Source organism: Hypanus sabinus, chromosome 10, assembly GCF_030144855.1.
Source record: "Hypanus sabinus isolate sHypSab1 chromosome 10, sHypSab1.hap1, whole genome shotgun sequence".
In the NCBI taxonomy this organism is placed as follows: domain Eukaryota; kingdom Metazoa; phylum Chordata; class Chondrichthyes; order Myliobatiformes; family Dasyatidae; genus Hypanus; species Hypanus sabinus.
Window position 1 is genome coordinate 91867683 of NC_082715.1, and position 13940 is coordinate 91881622.

Here is a 13940-nt window from a genome sequence, read left to right on the forward strand (position 1 = left end):
AATATTATAAAAGAAGTTAAGGATCCTAGATGTCAGCAGATGACACGTTTCCAGCCATTGCTGGATAAGCAGTCCACTTTTGTTTCTATTTTGGTTCATATGGGCAAAGGGGGACACCTGTTTTCCCTTTATTCGGGAGAGAGAGAGAGAGAGAGAGAGCTTGTGGTATGTTGAATTACCAGGTGAACGAGTAGTCTTTAGGGTTCTGCAAGTCTGTGTCTTTATCAATGCTTTGCTACACGCTTGAGTGCTCGGTGGGGGGGTGCCGATATTTCTTTTGCTAGTGGGGGAGGGTCGTTGTTTTGCTGCTGCTTATGCATGGGAGGGGGAGCTGGAGGGGACTTCGAGGTTCTAACATTTAACTGTCATTCATTCTTTGGGGCACTCCTCCGTTTTTGTGGATGTTTGCGAAGAAAGAATTTCAAGATGTACATTGTATACATTTCTCGGACATTAAATATACCTTTGAAGACGGGTGAACTAGCAGCACAGTGGTTAGTATAACACTTTACGGTGCCAGTGACTGGGGTTCAATTGCCACTGCTGTCTTTAAGGAGTTTTCCCCGTGACCGTGTGAGCGTCATCTCGAAGCTCCAGAATCCTCCCAGGTTCCAAAGATGTTCCGGTTGGTAGGTTACTTGGACAATTGGGCAGCAGGGGCTCATTGGCTTGGAAGGGTTTATTCCCATGCTGCATCTCTAAATAAATAAGCAAACATCAGCACATACATAGAAGGAGGCAGCATAGCATAAACATTATAATAATTGATAGAAAGAGAGGTGTTTTGGCTAGTTGTCAGCAACAAGTGGTGATATTCAGAAGGACTTTGTATGACTAGGGAGGAGGTATTTGCAATGTAATAACCCATTAAGGTGGAAAAATCCTCAGGGCTTGACAAACTAAGAGGCTAGAGAAGAAATTGTGAAGGCCCTTGCATAGGTATTTGCTTCATCATTAGCCACTGGAGAATTTCCTGAAGATTGGAACATGACTAATGTTGTTCAGTTGTTCAACAAGGGTAGCAATGATGAGCTAAGGATATGCTATCAGAATCAGGTTTAATATCACTGGCATATGTCACAAAATTTGTTAGCTTAGTGGCAACAGTGCAATGTAATACAAGATAAATATAGAAAAAATAAATTAATTAATTACAGAGAATGTACAAATTGCTTACAGTCAGCAGTGGGAATTGAAACCTGATCAGTGATTGCTGGTGCTATAAAGTGATTGTGCTAACCACTATTCTATCGCACCATGTTGAAGAAGATTATCGTAGATTACGGGGAATCATTGATATTGATCAATTAGGGAACTGTGTTGAGTTGTAGAAGATGGATTTCAATACAGATAAGTGTAATGTGATCCATTTTAGAAAATTAAATTGTTTTAAGACTGTACTATGAATGGTAAGTAACTAGGTAGTGTAGTGGAACAGTGGGGCATAACAGTGTAAGTGCATAGTTTGTTGAAAACAGTGGGACAGCTGGACAGGGTGGTGAGAAAGGCATTTAGCACACTTGCCATCATGAGAGAATTACTGAGTACAGCAGTTGGGACATTAGTTTGTAGTTGTGCAAATCATTAGTGAGGTCACACTTGGAGTACCGTGCACAGTTTTAGTCACCGAGCTATTGGAAAGATGTTGGTAAGTTGTAAATGGTGCAGAAAAGACTTATGAGGATGTTACCAGTAATAGAGTCCTGAGTTATAGGGGGAAGCTGGTCAAGCAAGGCCTTTATTCCTTAGAAATGTGGAGCAAACTCATAGAAATAGCAAAAAAAAATAAAAATAAAGCTTATGAAATGGTTGGCAAAGTAGCATTGCATTTTGTGTAATCACTTTGTGACACCAGAGATCACCAATTGGGACTTGGTTCCTGTCACTGTCTGTAAGGAGTTTGTATGCTGTCCCCACGACCGTGTCTGTTTCCTCTGAGTACTCTGCTTTCCACCTACATTCCAAAGATGTCGGACTAGCTTTGGCACTGGAAGTATAGTGACATGTCTGGGCTGCCCCCAGCACAATCCTTGCTGATTGGATTAGACGCAAATGACAGACTTCACTGTATATTTCAATGTCTTGAAGTAATGTAACAAATAAAGGTAGTTTTTAATCTGAAAAGTTTAAGATTATGAGAGGCATAAATAAGATGGATGGGAGTGGTATTTTCCCCTGCGGAGTCATAAAGAAGGTGGCATAGATTTAGGCTGAGAAGGGAAAGATATAAAATGGACCTCAGGGGCAACTTTTTCGACACAGAGGGCGGTGGCGAAATGGAATGAGCTGCCAGAGGACATGCTTGATCATGCACAATAGTGTCATTTACAAAGTATTTGAACAGGTACATGGAGGGATATGTGCCAAATGCAGGAAAATGGGACCAGCAGTGTGAGCGCTGTAGTTGGAATGGACTTGTTGGACTATAGGACAGGTATGTGTGCTGTATTAATCCACGGCTCCATGAGTCTACCAGATTCCATCATCCTAAGCCTTTTGTCATTTCCACCTATCATCTCCCAGCTTTTGATCTGTCCCTTCCCCATCTGCCTATCACACTCCTCACCTGATTCCGCCTATCAACTACCAGTTTATGGTCCACCCTTGTCCCTCACCTTTTTATATTGGCTATCTCTCCTCTATCATTCAGTCTAGATGAAGGGTCTCAATCTGAAACGTTGATTTTCCATTTCTAAAGCTTAAGGTCCCATCTAAGAATTTAATACTAACACTATTACCGGGAGCCGGATATGCCCTGTGCATTGCCACTTTGTAAATTTCTCTTCACAGGTTCAGCCTGCCCCTGCTGTGTTCTACCGGCTTCTTGTGTATTGTTTGAGTTTAAAAGAAGCATGGAAACAACACTCTGGTCAGTCGAAAGAGATCACAGGAATCAGGGCTGCAGTGAGCTGAATAAGTGTTTGACTATCAGGGCTCAGGTGAGTCAGAAGAGAGCGCAGGAACTGGGGCCCTAGTGAGTGGGAAGGAATCAGAATCAGATTGAATCTTGAGAATCACGTCTATTATCGCTGACATATGTTGTGAAATTTGTTGTTTTGTGGCAGCAGTTCTGTGCAAGTGATAAATAAATAAATAGTGCAAAGACAAATAAGAAAGTGGTGTTCATGGTCTCATGGACTGTTCAGAATTCTGATGGCAGAGGGGAAGAAGCTGTTCGAATGTGGGCCTTCAGACTGGTGTACCTCCTCCCTAATGGTAATAGTAAGAGGCCTTTGTCCTGGATGGTGAGGTTCCTTAATGACAGATGTTGCATACTTGAGGCATTGTTTTTGATGATGGCCTCGATGGTGGAGAGCCTTATGCCCTTGATAGAGCTGACTGTGTCTACAACTCTTTTGAACCTCCACATTGAAGCCTCCATGTCAAATGATGAAGCAATCAGTCAGAATGCTCTGCACGGTCTTTGGTGACATCCAAAATCTCAAATTCCTACTGGCATGCCTCCTTCGTGGTTTCATCAATGTGTTGGGCCCAGTATAGATCCTTGAGATGTCGATGCCCAGGAACATGAAGCTGCTCACCCTTTCCATCGCTGAGCCCTTTTTGAGGACTGGTGTATGTGTTCCCCTGACTTCTGCTTCCTGAAGTCTGAAATCAACTCCTTGGTCCTTGGTCTTGCTGATGTGAGTGCAAAGTTGTTTTTGTGACACCACTCAACTAACTGATCTATTTCACTCACATATGTCTCCTCATCGCCATTTGAGAGTCTGCCAACAACAGCAGTGTCATCGGCAAATTTATAAGTGGCGTTTGAGCTGTGCCTAGACACACAGTCATGAATGCAGAGAGAATGAACCTATGCACACATCCTTGCTTCCTGTATTGATTGTCAGTGAGGAGGAGATCTTATAACTGATCCAGAATGACTGTGGTCTTCTGATTAGGAAGTCAAGAATCCAGTTGAAAAGGGAGGTACAAAGGTCCAAGATTTTAAGTTTCTTGATTAGTACTGATAGGATAATGATGTTGAATGATAAGCTGTAATCAATAAACACTAGAACCAAGATCCTGGTGATTCAGGTAAAGTTTGAGAACATAGGCCCCAGTGAATGGAAAGGGAGATGAGGAACCAGGGCTCTGGAGAGTGAGAAGGAACTGTGGTAAAATTTATCTGATGAGCCAGTTGTCAAATTGCTGAGATTTCTGAATGGTCAGATACTTTTTGAGCAGAGTTCTACTGTATTAGAAATTAATGGTCTTCTCACTTTGTCTCAAACACATGATTTTGTAGCATTAACTCAGCTGTAAGCTTCTAACTATCAAATATTGAAAGGCCCAGAGAGTGAAGTGGAGAGAATGTTTCCTATAGTGGGGGAGTCCAAGATCAGAGGACACAGTCTCAGAATATAGGGGCGTCCTTTTAAAACAAAGACAAGGTGGAATTTATTTAGCTAGAGGGTGGTGAATATGTAGAATTCATCGTCACAGATGGTTGTGGAGGCTAAGTCATTGGGTATATTTAAAGTGGAGGTTGATAGGTTCTCAATTAATAAGGGTGTCAAATGTTATGGGGAGAAAGCAGGAAAATGAGGTTGAGAGAGACATAAATCAGCCATAATGGAATGGCAGAACAAACTTGATGTGTTGAATAGCTTAATTCTGCTCCAATGTTTTGTAGTCTTATGGCCTTAAAATAATCATATGAATACTTTGTTAGGGTTTCCCTGCTTCTTTATGTCTTCCTCTGACTTTTTTGAATACCTGTACTGCAGCAGTGTTCATATGCTGGGTTTTCCACAGGGATTTTCCTATTGTGCAGTGATAGGTTCAGATTGGTAACAAGTAACCTGTTGGGAATGCATCATGCATACTAAAGAATCAAGTCCAGGGAACGCTGAGTGAAGACCACAGCAGGGTTGGAGCAGTAAATCAGATTAATCTCCCACAAATCCAACCAAAAGTAGAATACAGTATTTTACAGAAAAATTTCATCAATAAAAACATTAGTCAAAAACATTAGTGGCTGATAAATGTAATGACCACATATCATTGTTGAATAAGCTATGAATATTTATGTTCATTTGGAGGCCTGCAAAAAAACGTTTGGCAGTTTTAGAAATTTGTCTTGCATTGGGAAGGTATAAGTATCTTAAAATAGTTCAAGGAACATTCTGTTGGAGGAACTCAGCAATGGAGCAGAGCTGTAGGTGGAAAGAAATTATCAATGTTTCAAGCTGAAAATCTGATGAGGAAACTCTGTTCCTCCAGCAGGTTGTTTGTAGCTCCAGATTTCAGCATCTGTAGTCTCTTGTGGCTCTGTAAAATAGTTTAAACGTGTCAATGTGTACAAGATATTTATGGTGAAAATAAATGTGCAAGAGAGAATGAAAAGCAATAAAATAAAAAGAAAACTCAACCACATAGGCAAAGAGACATCCTGTGCCAAGAAAAAGATGCAATCGCTAAGACTCAACAAGGTAGTTCAATGGTATCAGATTAGATTAAGCTTCTCTTAAAAGTCAACTATATCTGGGGGGGGGGAAGGGGGGAGACAGGGACAGAAAACGATTTGTATGAATTTTACAAAAAATAATATTAATTGCTTGTGTTGCAACGCAAAATTACAATCCAATTATGCTGAATTATCACAGTTAAAAATGTATGCATTAAAACTATAAAAATACTTGATTTCCAAATTTGGTAAAATGATGATGCCTTTGTTCTTTATCTTGGAAAATTTGTTAATACTGGCTCCTCCTGAGGAAGCATGAGATAATGTCTGAAATTAAAGCAATGGATTTCAGAGATAAAACACAAAGCTTTGGAAGTAACCATGTCACACACTTGGAGCTACTTATTAGTAACAAATTTCAACCCGTGGTTTGGGGAAAGATACAAAGGTACTCCTCACAGGCAGTGGAGCATAGTCTGAGTTCTAGCTGACTTAGAAGTAGTAGCCAATGCCAGCAGGAAAAGAAAGAAGACCATAAGATATAGGAGCTGAATTGGGCCATTTGGCCCATCAAACTGCTTTGCCATTCCATCATGGATGATTTAGTAATCCTCTCAACCCCATTCTCCTGCCTTCTCCCATAACTTTTGATGCCCTTAGAAATCAAGAATTTATCAACCTCTGTTTTATATATACCTAGTGACTTGGCCTCCAGAGCCGTCTGTGACAATGAATTCCACAGATTCACCTCCCTCAGTCCAAAGAAGTACCTCCTCTTCTCTGTTGTAAAGGGAAATCTTTCTGTTCTGGAATAATAAACAAGAATGGCATGTGCATGAAGAATTTCAACACATATGTGATGAATTGATTCTGTTATTGATAATATTGTTTAATTAAGCATGCATGTTTAAAATATATAAAGGTATGGTTCTAAGTGGAGTTTGCTGCTCCTGGATGAATGACTCTTTATTGGCACAGGTACTCTGGGATATCCAGAACAAGCAGAATCTCTGATGATGATATCGGGATTGCAGTTTCAGATTTCTGATCAAACATAATTCACTGCAGTAAAGTGGAAAGATTTGACTAATATTATAACACAGTTTAGCTCCAACATTTCAGATGCCCTTGGACAGAACCATGACGTACCTAGATTTAAAAAGCTACGTGAGCAGTCAGGTTACACCGGTTTTTAGTTCCAGAGATGTGCTCAATGCTTAAATTGCTCATTGTGTTTCATGTCAGACATCTCAGTCTCTGCATGGTTTCATCTTCAGTTGTGCATAGAAATGAAGCAATTCACTTGGTAACAGCTCAGAAACTAATGCTGCCTTTGCAGAATCTTAGCCCCTGCAGTTACAAGCTGATTAAACTCCAAATAATAAATCATTTCAGAACTTTTATACACAAGAAAGTGATGAATTTAAACATTGGTAGGATTGGCACGTTCCCATGCTTCAGTACTTGTAATCTTATACATTTTCTTTAAATTCAGTATCAGCATCTTTTTTGTAGTAGAACACTATCTCTCTTGCCTGTAGTTTCCAGTTGGATATAATCTTATGTAGGCTCTCCTCCATAGTCCTGCTTTCACATCTTTGACCTTTATTTCTCCCTGTGCAACTTTTCTTCCTTTCATCTATCTTATCAGCTTCACAATAGGGAATAATTCTCCCAACTTCTTGTTTCTTCTGTCTCAGCACCAGATGTACTCCTTTCATGTTCCTTTAGAAAGGCATGCTCAGAGGATCACATGAGTCAGATGGTTAATTCAGACCTTTGCAGTCCTCTGATCTGCTTTAATCCTCAGGACTTTATGCTGCTCAGTTTGGTTCAAAGAAAGGAGTAGGGCAACAAGGCTATTCAGAGGAGATACAAGAAGCTATACAACAGATGCTGGAATCTGGAGCCACAAACAATCTGTTGGAAGAAGCCTGTGGGCTGAGCAGCTTCTGCAGGGGAAAAGATCTGTTGATGTTCCAGATTCTGATGTAGCATTTTAACCCATGACATTTGCAATTTCATTCCTTCAACAGACGCTATTCAGAGAAGAGTCACTTTCCCGTCCTGGGATGTTATCTGCTTAAAACATAATCCATGGCAATCATCCAAGTCAATTGTCCAAATTTTATCTAAATTATCGTCACTTCAGTAACAGAAATTTATTTAGGGAGGGAGAGGGGTCAAACAACCACCTGAATACTTCTTGAATCTGCAAACAAGATATTGAACTGAAGTGAAATGAATAAAACAAAATTAAGGAATGGGAATTATCTTTTGAGGTAACTGCCTGGGTTGTTCTAAAAAAGCTCACTGATGCCAAGCATTATTCCTTTGGGCAGTGATTGTAAAGCATGTCAAATATGTTCTAAGGAATCTTCTGTGTAGATTATCATTCAGTAAGTTCACGGATGATCCCATGCCTCATCCACTTTGCCATATGATCCCCATGTCCTCTGATTTGCTCAGAGCATATAAGTCTGTCAATATTATCTTTAAATATCCTTCTCCTTGTTGCACTGAGGACAAGGATTACAAAAACTTCCAATTTCCTTTGTAAAGAAAATCTTCATCAGCCCCTTATGATGAGATGCCTCCTCTAATTTTGAACTCTCCAGCTGAGGATTGGTTCCCACCAAGCACATTTGGTAAACAAATTACCCCATCTCAATACACATTACAACATCACAGGCTGCATCCTTTAAGGATGCAGGGTCTTCCCAGAGATTCCCGAGTATTCACAGCAGTCAAGAAGTTAGCATGTTAAGTATATTCTCAAATAATTTTACTGTTCTATCAACTTCCAGACGCAATTGAACCATTGTAGGCATGCTGTAATCTTTGTTGTCATTTTCACTCTCCAGTCCTAAGGCAATCCTATGTTTAAAGCAAATGGTTTGCTTAAATTTATCTTAAATAAAAAAAACAATGCAAACTAATATGTATCTCAGTTGTTCCATTATATTTAAAGATAATATGTCTACAGTGGATAACTAACAAAATACCAGTAACTAAATTAATTCATTATAATGTGATTAAAATTGAAAAGTACATCTTGCAGTGTAATACACGATCAGTTGCTTCAGCATTCAAAACTACCAGCAAAAATGTGGTTTGAGCAGTTGAAATAAGCATAAGTATGATGTATCCTTACAGGGCACTCAGTCTGAGATTAGTGATCACAATTAACATTCACTCATTTCATTGCTTTTGTCTGTTTAGACTTGTCAAAAAAGATCTTTATTTAAAACAAGACACTCCTGTGATCCATTGTAATTTGCAGAACTACCATTGATACACACTCTGCTAACAATGATATCTTTGCTCCGTAACATCATTATAATCCATCCTTCCCTTTGACTTCATCTGTTGAGATTTTGCCTTTTTATCGTCTGATTCATTGTGGCAAGTGTTGCAGTTGGCTAATTGGTGATTTTGGATAACTGTTTTCTTGACTTTGCTTACAGCAAAGCGATCTTGAATGAAATTGAGCACTTCCAGAACCCTATGTGATATAAAATCAAAATTCTTTCCAAATAAGATGCAGTTTCTAGACAATGTCAAGATTCCTCAAAGAGGTGTCCTGGCCCGACCTTCTTCATTTCCCTTATGGATTGCTTTCTTCCAGGCATAAAATCAGGAAATCTATTTTCTGATGATTCCACAACTTTCCTTTTCCTATGTTAGCAAGCTAAAGGCCTTACACAGCTGTAGGAGTTTGATCACCTGACCTGAGCATGACTTACCCAGGGGGATGTCTACTGGGGGCCCTCAGGTGTCTGTAGGGGATGATCTGGGAATGGATGATGTTAGTGTATGACCTTGTTTAACATGGAGAAGCTGATTCATGTCTATTCCAGTTGCAACTTATTTGCCCACTCTCCTAACCTGTCCAAGTCCTTCTGCAGCCTCCCTGCTTCTTCAGCACTACCTGCACCCTTTCCTATCTTTGCATTATCTGCAAAAATTGGCCACAAAACCATCAATTCTATCATCTAAGTTATTGATGTACAAGATAAAAAGAAGTGGTCTCAACACAAACCCCTGTGAAACACCAACAGTGACCAGCAGCCAGCCAGAAAAGGTTCCCTTTATTCCCACTCTTTGCCTCCTGCCCAACAGCACATGTTCAAACCATGCCAGTAACTATCCTATAATACCATGGGCTTTTAATTTATTACGCAGCCTCATGTGTGGCACCATGTCAAGAACCTTCTGAAAATCCAAGTACATGATATCCACCAATTCTCCTTTGTCTATTTTGTTTGTTATTTTCTCAAAAAATTCTAACAGATTTGTTAGGCACGACTTTCTCTTAAGGAAACCATCCTAACTTCGGCATATTTTACCATGTACCTCCAAGTATCCTGAAACCACATCCTTTACAGTCGACTGCAACGTTGTCCCAACCCATGAGGTCAGGCTAACTGGTCTATAATTTTCTATCTTCTGCCGTCCACTCTTCTTAAAGAGTAGAGTTATATTTGTAGTTTTCTAGTCCTTTGAAACCATTCCAGAATCAAGTGATGCTTGAAAGATCACTACTAATGCCTTCAGAATCTCTTTAGCTACCTCTTTCAGAACCCTAGGGTGTAGTCGGTCTGACTTATTTACCTTCAGCCCTGCTTCATAGGCCCCTGCTGGTGCTTTCCATAGTGAAGTCTGGTGCAAATACCAGTGAAGACTAGTGGAGCTTAGGACACGATGGCACCTAATGGTGACTCCTTTGCATCTTCAGAAACAGCTCTACTTCTATCTTTAACATCATTTTTCCCTTTCGGGGTTCTTTTGAAGACCCTGACCTGGGGTTACACTCTAACTTAAGTTCCTTGCGGGAATGAGACTCACTCCTGAGGTCTCAAGACTGATCGTTATTCGATATACCAAGGATGTGGCCTCGAAGATTAGTGTGCCTTCGGAGTTTTGGTATTTCCTGGCTCTGGAGGTGGGTGGACTTGAGGTTGGTGCCTCTGCAGGAAATCGGTGTGACGATCGAAAGCAGTGAGCTGGCTGTGTGCCCAGAGACCCAAGCTCTTTGGGCACAGAGCTTGGAAAAAGCGCGCAAAGGACTTATAACATCATAGATCAGTGAGTTTGTCTCCTCTCTCACTGTGAAATGGTGACACCTCATTTTCATTTATTAGGGAGAGAGAGACAGCCTGTTGAATTACCGAGTGAACGAGTAGTCTTTGGGCTGCTGCAAGCCTGTGTCTTTATTGATGCTTTGCTGCATGCTTGAGTGCTGAGTGGGAGGTGCCGATGCTTTTCTGCAGGTGGGGGAAGGGAGATAATTGCTTTGCTGCTGCTTACACGAGGGAGGGGGGAGCTTTAGGGTTCTAACATTTAATTGTCATTCATTCTGTGGAGCACTCCTCTATTTTCATGGATGTTTGCGAAGTAAAAGCATTTCAGGATGTATATAGTATACAGTTCTCTGACATTAAACATGCATTTGAAACCTTTAAAATCTTTGAAATACTTATTCAGTTCATCTTCCATTTCCTTGTTCTCCATAACTATTTCTCCTGTGTCATTTTCCAGTGGTCCAATATTTACTCTTACCTCCCTTTTACTTCTTATAAATCTGAAAAAAAGCTTTTCTATCCTTTTTGATATTGTTGGCTAGCTTACCTTCATTTTTCATCTTTTCCCCTCTTTTCCATCCTTATAGCTTTTCTCATGGTTTCTCTTCTGCTGGTTTTTAAACATTCCCTAATCCCCTAACTTCTCACTAATCTTTGCTCTATTACATGCTCTCTCTTTTGTTCTAATGTTGTCTTTCACTTCCCTTGTCAGCCATGGTTGCATCATCCTGCCTGTAGAATACTTCTTCTCCTTTGGGATGTACCTATCCTATGCCTTCTGAATAACTCCCAGAAGTACCAGCCATTGCTGCTCTGCTGTCACCCTTGCTAGTGCCCCCTTCCAGTCATCTTTGGCCAGCTCCTCTCTCATGCCTCTGTAATTTCCTTTACTCCTCCGCAATACTGATACATCTGACTTTAGCTTCTCTCTCTGAAACTTCAGGGTGAATTCGATCATATTATGATCACTGTCTTCTTAGGGTTCCTTTACCTTAAGCTTCCCTATCAAATCTTGTTCATTACACAACACCTAATCCAGAATAGTTGATCCCCTGGTGGGTTCAACCACAAGATGCTCAAAAAACCTTTTTTTGTAGGCATTCTAGAAATTATCTCTCTTGGGATCCAGCACCAACCTGATTTTTCCAATTTACCTGCACATTGAAACCCCCATGACTATTGTAACATTGCCCTTTTGAGAAGCCTTTTCAATCTCCAGTTGTAATTTGTAGCTCATATCTTGGCTACTATTCTCATACCTGTATATAACTCCCTTCAAGGTCTTCTTACCCTTGCTGTTTTTTAATGCTACGCACAAGCATTCAGCATCTTCTGATCCTATGTCACTTCTTTCTAAGGATTTGAATTCATTTTTTATCAGTAGAGCCACACTACCCCCTCAGCCTATCTGCCTGTCAAGGATACAATATGTATCCTTGACTGTTAAGCTCCCAACTACAATCTTCTTTCAGCCATGACTCAGAGATGTCCACAATGTCATACCTACGAATCTCTAACTGTACTACAAGATCATCTACTTTATTCTGTATACTGCATGCATTCAAATATAAAACCTTCAATCATCTATCCAACACCCTTTTTCAATTTTATTCCTCTTGTACTCTGCATCTCGTCCCACTGACTGCAATTTAGTCTTATCATCTGCCTGTCCTTCCTGATAGTCTCACTACACGCTGCCTCTGCTTGTAAACCAACAGCCCCATTCTCAGCTCTATTACTTTGGTTCCCATCCTCCTGCCAAATTAGTTTAAACACTCCTGAACAGCTCTAGCAAACCTGCCCACAAGGATATTTGTTCCCCTATGGTTCAGGTGTAACCTGTCCCTTTTGTACAGTTCATACCTTCCCTAGAAGAAATCCCAATGATCCAGAAATCTAAAATACTGCACACTGCAGCAGCTTCTCAGCCATGCATTGATGTGCAAGGTCACCATATTCTTACCCTCACTGGTGCGTGGCATAGACAGTAATCCAGCGGTTGATACCCTGGAGGTCCTGATTTTCAGCTTTCTACCTAACTGCCTAAACTCTCTCTTCAGGACCTCCTCGCTTTTCCTACCTACTTCACTCATGCAAATATGTATCAGGACTTGTGGCTGCTCTTCTCCCCCCTTTAGAATGTTGTGGACACAATCCAAGACATCCCTGATCCTGGCACCTGGGAGGCAACCTAACTTCCATGTGTCTCCATTGCATCCACAGAACCTTGTGTCTATTCCTTGTACAATACAATCTCCTATCACTACTGCAGTCCTCTTCTCCCCCCACCTTTCCTTCTGAGGCACAGAACCAGACTCAATGCCAGAGACCTGCTCTGTGCGGCTTTGCCCTGATAGGTTGTCCCCCCTAACAGTATCCAAAACAGTATGTTTATTACTGGGGGGAAAGGCCACAGAGCACTCTACACTAATTGCCCATTTTCCTTTCCTCTCCTGACAGTCAGCCATTTACTGCCAACTGCACTTTAGTATTTTTTACCCTGGATGAAACCTTGAAGTAATTTTCAAGTCTCAGGGAACCCCAGCGTAAAAATTATTATATCTACAGCTCATAGTGTGATCAGTAAGTTGTAGATATAATTATCCCAAAATAATTGTCAATATTTTTTCAGTAAAGAATGAATTTTTAGCCAACCCTTCTTGAAAAATATCTGGTAGTTAAGCTTAGCTTACCTTTCCTGAAATGAACCTCTTTCCCTTTCATAAATTTTAAAAACTCATAAGGCAAGGCAAACATAATAAATTTCTATTAAATAACTGGCTTAAGCCAAAATAGGATTTAATTTTTCTAAACTTAGGCTCAGTGGATTTAATTTAAATGAAGGTTGTAAATTGATTTTAATGCTACTTACAACATGAAAATTTATCGACAATGTTGAATAGTAAAGTTACTAAAAACCATAAGCCGAAGCAATATGAATGAAAACATAGCCTAAGACAATGTTATACAAAACTTTGAAAAAAAAATTCTTACTAAGTGACATGATCTGGCTCAAATATGGGCCTAGCATATGAAAACTGCTTGTTCTTTGCTGCACAAATACTCATTTCTGGGTCGAACTTGAAATAACCACACATGGATTTCACCTTCAATTGAAATGAAGATGATCTCTATCCTTTGGTCTTGATGCCTGTTAAACAAGAAAAAGCTTGCTCAAGCAAGTAAGAAGTTGAAAACTGCAGCAAAATATTCATTGCTTTCCAATGAATGGCTGGATACTCTTCTTTCAGAGAAATCCAGAACTTGTCCTGGCATAGGTCAGTAAATCTCATCTTGAGTGCATGATCAGACTGCAGCTCACAAAGTTCTTTCTCTTCTCTCAAAGTCAAGTTCTCTAACTGAGCAGAAGTTTCAGAGAAGGGGTCCTAGCCCAGCATTACACTTGTGTTGTGTTACGCACCCCGTAACTGGGTCACTTACCA